Source organism: Sturnira hondurensis, unplaced genomic scaffold (genome assembly GCF_014824575.4).
Source record: "Sturnira hondurensis isolate 20B ecotype Veracruz unplaced genomic scaffold, ASM1482457v3 Scaffold0008782, whole genome shotgun sequence".
In the NCBI taxonomy this organism is placed as follows: domain Eukaryota; kingdom Metazoa; phylum Chordata; class Mammalia; order Chiroptera; family Phyllostomidae; genus Sturnira; species Sturnira hondurensis.
The window spans coordinates 3,912,036-3,919,031 of NW_028081413.1; the positions used below are offsets into that span (position 1 = coordinate 3,912,036).

The window sequence follows — 6,996 nt, forward strand, 5'->3', positions numbered from 1 at the left end:
CACTTAGTGTGGTCTTCATTTCTTCCCTTACATTTTTTATGTATTTGATGATTTCTTTGAGCATCCTACTCACCAGTGTTTTGAACTCTGCATCTGATAGGTTGGTTATCTCCATTTTGTTTAGTTCTTTTGGGGGGATTTTATTCTGTTCTTTCATTTGGGCCATATTTCTTTGTCTCCTTAATTTGGCTTCCTCCCTGTGTTTGTTTCTGTGCATTAGGTAGAGCTGCTTTGAATCCCTGTCTCAGAAAAAGCACGTGTAGATTGTGTGGGGTGGAGCTTTATGTAATCACCAGGGCAGGCAACCCAATTCACCACTTTGTGACTCTGTGTGAGCAGTGGGCTCAGAGAGGGGACACTGCTGATTCCTGGCTTCTGAGCTTTGGCCAGTAATTGCCCCATTTCCAATCATTTTACCCACTTCCTATACGTGACTGGCACCCTTCTAACTGTTACCCTGGTGGTGAACCCCAGAGGGGATGGATTTTCCTATATTCTAAGTTCATGCAGGTCAATTAAATGGAATCTCCTAAAAACCTGGCAGTTTCATTCTCCACCCCAAACCCCACTGGTTTTTATAACCAGAAGTTATGGGGAATCTGTCCTCCCAGTGCTGGAACCCTGGGCTGTGCAGTCTGGTCTGGGGCTGGGATTGCTTGCTCCCGAGGTATCCCTCCCAATTTTTATCTACCCACCACATGAGAATGTGGGGCCACCCATTCTGCTGCCCACCATCTCCTCTCCAGACCACACTGCATCTCCAAGCCTCTCTGTGTGACTCCCCCACTCCTACCTATCTGGATGAATATGGCTTCTTTAAATCCTTGGTTGTCAGGCTTTCATACTGCTCAATTTTCTGACAGGTCTGATTGTTGTTTATTGTGAATTCTCTCTTTGGTTGTGCAAAGAGTCAAAGCATGTCTACCTACACTTCCATCTCAACCAGAAGTCCAAAAAAGGCAAAGAGGCACCTCCATTTAAAACATGACACAGACTCAACCCATGTTTGAAACTTTGAAGATGGAGGAAAGGAGTCACAAGCCAAAAACTATGGGCAAAGAAATGGGGACCTCAATCCTTCAAACACAAGGAAGAGAATTCTGCCTACAACTCGAATGAGCAAGAGAATAGATTCCTCTGAAAGCTGCCAGAAAGAAACACTGCCTTATTGACACTGATTTCAGCCCAGTGACACCTACGTTGGACTTCTGACCTCAGAACTGTGGGATGATACCTTTATGTTGTTTTAAGTTGCTAAATTTATGGTGTATGGAAACAATAGTAAACTAATTCATATACTTCCATATTTCTTTCTTTCTCTCTCTCTGAAAACCCCATAAATTGTGCCTGGGTGTATGGAGAGGGGTGTGGTTTTTCTGAATTCAAGACAGACCCCTGGTTGGCATAGCTCAGCGGGTTGAGCATGGGCTTGGGACAAAAGAGTCACCAGTTTAATTCCCAGTCAGGGCACATGCCTAGGTTGCAGGCCAGGTCCCCAGTGGGGGCCATGTGAGAGGGAACACATGTTGATGTTTCCCTCCTTCTCTTTCTCCCTCCCTTCCCCTCTCTAAAAATAAATCAATAAAATCCTTTTTAAAAAAGACATGGAATGAAGAGTCTAAGAAAATTCTTTCAGAGCTAAAGGTAAGATATGGTATAACCCATGACCTCCCAGCCAAGTACCCCCATGCTTTCCGGTTTGCTGAGCTCCAAGAAACGTCAAGAAGTCTCAAAGTCCCTACAAGACTGGGCCTGTCCAGAAATCCCCAAGATGAGGAAATTAAGAGCATCGCACATCTATTTCTTAATGGGGGAGGTGAGAGCTTGTTGAGTGGGGAGAAACATAGAGATTCCATACACAAATGAATATCTTAATAAACCATCTAGCTATATAAGTTATTACACAAAATTAATCTTGAAATATCTGAATACAAGCAAAAACTATAAGAAGTGACAAGACTTTATCATGTAGAACAAAAAGCATGGGGCTCAAATATGATGTCGGTTACTTAGGAGGTATTGATATATGATCAAGATCAACCTATAAAATAAATATCTCTGATTCTCAGTAGTTTCTCAATGGATAAAATGTGAAATATAATACCTCCTACATTGTTGCAATGAGTAAATGAATGGTATAGGTTAAGTATCTAGCACCTAGGTCTGTCTCCCTTCACAAAATCCTTTTCGACCCTGCAATTCATGTTTGTGTCTGCTCATTGTCTTCAGACTGTGGGTAGAAAAGACACTATTCTCAATGGCTTTCACTTTATCTCTAAAAAAATTTACCAATTCCCTACTCTACATTAATTTATTTTTATTTATTCCACTAGACTATTGATTTACTTACTTCCTTATATACCGCTTAGAATATCATTTATAAGAAAATACTTTAAATGTATTATTCTACCTTGACTACATTTACCTCTACTTCTATTAAATATAAGAAGGATGAATTTTTGTGATTATTTTTATTTGATTTTTAATTATTATTAGCCTTAAAATCACTAAAAATATCTGATTTTTTTATCAAAGAAAAATGTAGACACAACCTCCTTGGATTTATGTTTTGGAAGCAAATGTTTAAATTTCTGTGCAACAAACAGGTACACTTCTAAGTTTTTTCATACTATACCTGCATAAGCAAACATCAATGATGTTTAGAAAAAAATTTAATGATATTTAATGGTACATAAATCAGATTCCACAAGTCATAAGAGGGGAACCCAACTATTGCTCATTAACAGACTAGTAAAATTAAGTAATCTTCTGAAAATGGTCTATATCATGCAAAATATATATGTGAAAACAGTTGGGTTCCTTTTTTAATGTAATGTTTTTGTGAGTATAAAATGCTTGAATGGCAAATAGTTTAAATTTAATTGAAAAACTGTAAATCCATTCAATTCATTTCAAGAAGTAACATAGTTTGGGTTTTGGTTTTTTTTTTTGTGGTTCAAGGACACACACTAGCAGAAGGTTTGAGAGAATTGAAGCAAGACCATCGGATCTTCTGATGAAGTACTGTGCTTATTTCTATCTTATTTAGGTCATAAATCTTTAGTTTTTTAACAAAATAATTTAATAACAGGATATCATAAAACTACCAATAGGTAACACCCTAATCTAGCCATGGAAATAGGACTTGACCAAATAAGGTAACATAAAAAAATATACATCAGTACTGAACTGATGTATATTTTCTATTTGTTATTTCTCTTGCTGAAACATTTGTTGATGTGAAATTTTTATACGTACTTGCTGGAATTGGAGGTAGGTAAGCAGGCCACACAGAAGGAATAGCAGCAATTAATGTGAATGCCAATGAAAACTCACTAGGCTAGAGAGACGTTTTGGAGAAAATCACTTTTAAAATGTATATCTAAAGCTAGTCTGGTCTAATCCCCAGGCTTGCAACAAAATGACACAATCATCCCTAACCAATACTCCTATACTCTTTGAAAGAGATTCTATAGTATCCTTAAATAACCCATTACAAGAATTTAAGATGCTCCTGATTCAAAAGTCTCCTCCACAATCTCTTCTGGATGTGATTGGTATCTCTACTCTGCTTTTCTGCTTGCAATAGAAAGGCAGATTAACTACAGTCCACTCCTAAAATCATATCACCCTCAAATTTTTGAGGGTAACTTTACAACCAAATCTCCAAATATTATATTGTTGCAGAGAGAGCCCTCTACTGCTTTGTAACTAACCCTTATTGGGTGTATTGTGAAAGATAATAAAAACAATCACACGATTAGTTTCTCAAAAACAGTGTTAGCCCGTGTTAGCATGAGTTGCATATGTTTGATCATTAGATGGGTTCCTGTAGGAACGAGGCATATTCTGAACCAGAGCTGAATTAAAGATGCGTGGGCACCCATGTTAGGTTACTCAGCAAAACAGCCGGTAACATGCTATAGTTATTTTTTATGATCTATCAAATTGAATTACCAATTCATTAAATTTAAACTTCTAGCATATAGCAAATCTGTAATTAAACTAAACTAATTAACATTTTATCCTCATATGAAGAATGCTTTTACTCTGTTTATATGGGATTCTATTTATAAGATTTTTCTGTAGACCATCTGTGTGGTCTCTTCTAAAGCACCATCTATCTTGGAGCATATTCCCTTAGCAGGAAAAAAAAAATCTGTTGTTGGTGCAGGAAATTTATTCACCACTAAAAAAGCATTTTCCAATTTAGAAAAAAAATAGGTACAGTGTACTGTCAACGAACTCTTACTGCCTAGAGAAAGATTGATTTTGTTTGCAAACCATATGCTTGATATCTAAATCATGTTCAGTCTTTCACCATGATTGCAGATTGATACAGTCCTCGAAAATTGTATTTATCTTTTCCAGCACTCATCAAACACTAAATACCTAACTAGGCTGCAAGAAGAATCTTTAATTTCATCATTTTACTCTGGTAATTGCTTTTCCTTCCTTATGTTTAACCAGAGTAAATGAACTATAATTTTAAATTTCTCTTGGCACTGGTTATCAGATGCTGTATAAAACGTGAACAAGGTGAGGAATGACAAAAAGACAATAGAAATAAAAGTCTTTTCTGCAAAAAGAAGAGGTGTTGCTTACGCGGGTCAAACTCATTTCTCCGAAGACACCCAGAGGCCCTCAGTCGTATTAACCCCCAATAAGGGCTCCAAACTCCCGAGGGCTGTGTATAAATTGAGGGGCGGGTGCCCCACAGAAAGGGGGAGCCACCTCTTTGCCACCAGAGAATTGTTGTCTGGTGGGGTTTCCAGCCTTGTGTGCGACTTTCCAATTTTTTCAAGAAAGGCTGAAATTTAGGTAGCTTTTATAAAATCTCCTTTTAAACTGCTGGCCACCTAGTCTATTTGTTGTCATAACACTGTCCATACCAAGAAAAGTATGTACCTGAAAGACTAAGTCAGCCCTGTATCTCTGGATTTACAATCTCATCCTTGAGTTTTATTGCCAGGCAATATTCTCAATGGCAGAATAACCTTGTAAAGTAAACATTTTAACATTAAGAATGCATTCCATTTATTTATTTTAAGTGAAGTTAATTGGGGTGATATTAACTGATAAGATTATATAGGTTTTAAGTATGCATTTCTATGATACATAGTCTGTATATTGGATTATGTGCCCACCATACAATGTCAAATCATTTTCCGTCACTATATATTTGGTCCCCTTTACCCGTTACTACTCTTCCCCCACTACCCTTCTCTTTGGTAAGCATCGTACTGTCACTTGTGTCTATGATTTTCAGTTTTATATCCCACATCTTACATATTTCTCATAGCAATATTTTTTTCTGATATATCTATCTCCTCAGGCAAAGGAAACAAAAGAAAAATAAACAAATGGGACCACATCAAACTAAAAAGTTTTTGCATACTCAACACCAAAAAATCCAATTGAAAAATGGGCAGAGGACCTGAATAGACTTCTCAAATGAGGACATACAGATGGCCAATAGACATATGAAAAGGTCACTAAATCATCAGAGGAATGCAAATTAAAACCACAATGAGATATCACCTCACACCTCTCAGAATGAGCAGTATCAGTAAATCAGCAAACAATGACCGTTGGCAGGGTACGAGGAAAGGGAGCCCTCTCACACTCTTGGTGGAAGTGTAGATTGGTGCAGCCTCTTTGGAAAGCAGGATGAAGTTACCTGGAAACGTTAAAAACAGAACTGCCTTATGATCCAGCAACTCCACTTTTGGAATTTTATCTGCAGAAATCAGAAACACTAATACAAAGGAATACATGTACCACTGTGTTCATGCAGCATTAATTACAATGCCAAGATTTGGAAATAGCCCAAGTGCCCATCAGTAGCGGACTGAATAAAACAACAATGGTACATTTACACAATGGAATACCACCCTGAAGTAAAAAAGAAAGAAATCTACCCTTTGGAACAGCATGGATGGACCCAGAGAACATTATGCTAAGTGAAATAAGCCAGTCAGAGAAAGACAAATACCATATGATTTCACTCATATGAAGAATCTAGTGAAAAAATAAACAAATAAAACAGATATGGACTCATAGATACAGAGAACAGACTGAGCTGTTAGGGGGAGGACTTGGGGAGGCTGAGTGAAATAGGTGAAGAGATCGGAGAAAAATGTCACCATAGAAGGAAGGGGGTTGGGGGCAGGTAGAATAGGGTAAAGCAGGGGTAAATGGTAATGGAGAGATACTGGACCTTGGAGGGTGAACACACAATGCAATACACAGAGGATGTATTTTAGAACTGTACGCCTGACACTTGTATGATTTTATTGACCAATCTCACCTCAATAAATTCCATTTAAAATGTTTAAAGGAGTTTTACTTAATTGATGTAATTAGAAAAGTATTCAGTAGGGAACAGAGAAGCTTTAGTTGCAGTTGCCTTTCTACCACTGTCTTTTTGGCTTATGATGGCCACAATCAGAAGCACATACATTTATTAAGTTCTTGCTGCTTTGAGTTCACAGCATGGTTCTAAATGCTTTACTTGTTTTCTTTCACCTAACCCTCTTAACAACCATATCAGGGACTTGGGTTATAGTAATTCCCACACTAAGCTTAAAACAAAAAGCATTCTTGAGTACCTAATATATGTATGCCAGATACCACATAATACATTAATTATATTATTTATTTATTACTCATTTATTCATTTAATAGATTGTATTAATTATTAATTATTTAATACTTATTAATAATTCTAGTCCATGTAATGCTGGATTTTCATATCTATTGGGGAGAATAAGCCATAAACAATAAAAAACTATGCAATCAAATCATGGTGTCACAAAATGCTTATAGTAAATTGCCTAAGGCCATTCAAGTAATTCACTGCAGAGCTAAAATTCAGAATAACTAACATTTATTGAGAACTTCCTACATGTCAAGCACTGTGCTAAATGCATTACAAAGATTAGCTAACTTAAACCTCAAAACAATTCTTCAAGTTAGGAGCTACTGTTATTTCCA

General features: G+C 36.9%; 1 long non-coding RNA gene across 1 annotated transcript; it reads left to right on the top strand.

The window, feature by feature from the left end:
* Window positions 1-310: 310 nt before the first annotated feature.
* LOC118993546 (uncharacterized) lies at window positions 311-6,310 on the top strand. The gene is made up of 3 exons (XR_005067879.1): window positions 311-321; window positions 1,364-1,367; window positions 6,228-6,310. It is a non-coding gene; the product is annotated as an uncharacterized LOC118993546 (long non-coding RNA).
* The last annotated feature ends 686 nt before the right edge of the window (window positions 6,311-6,996 follow it).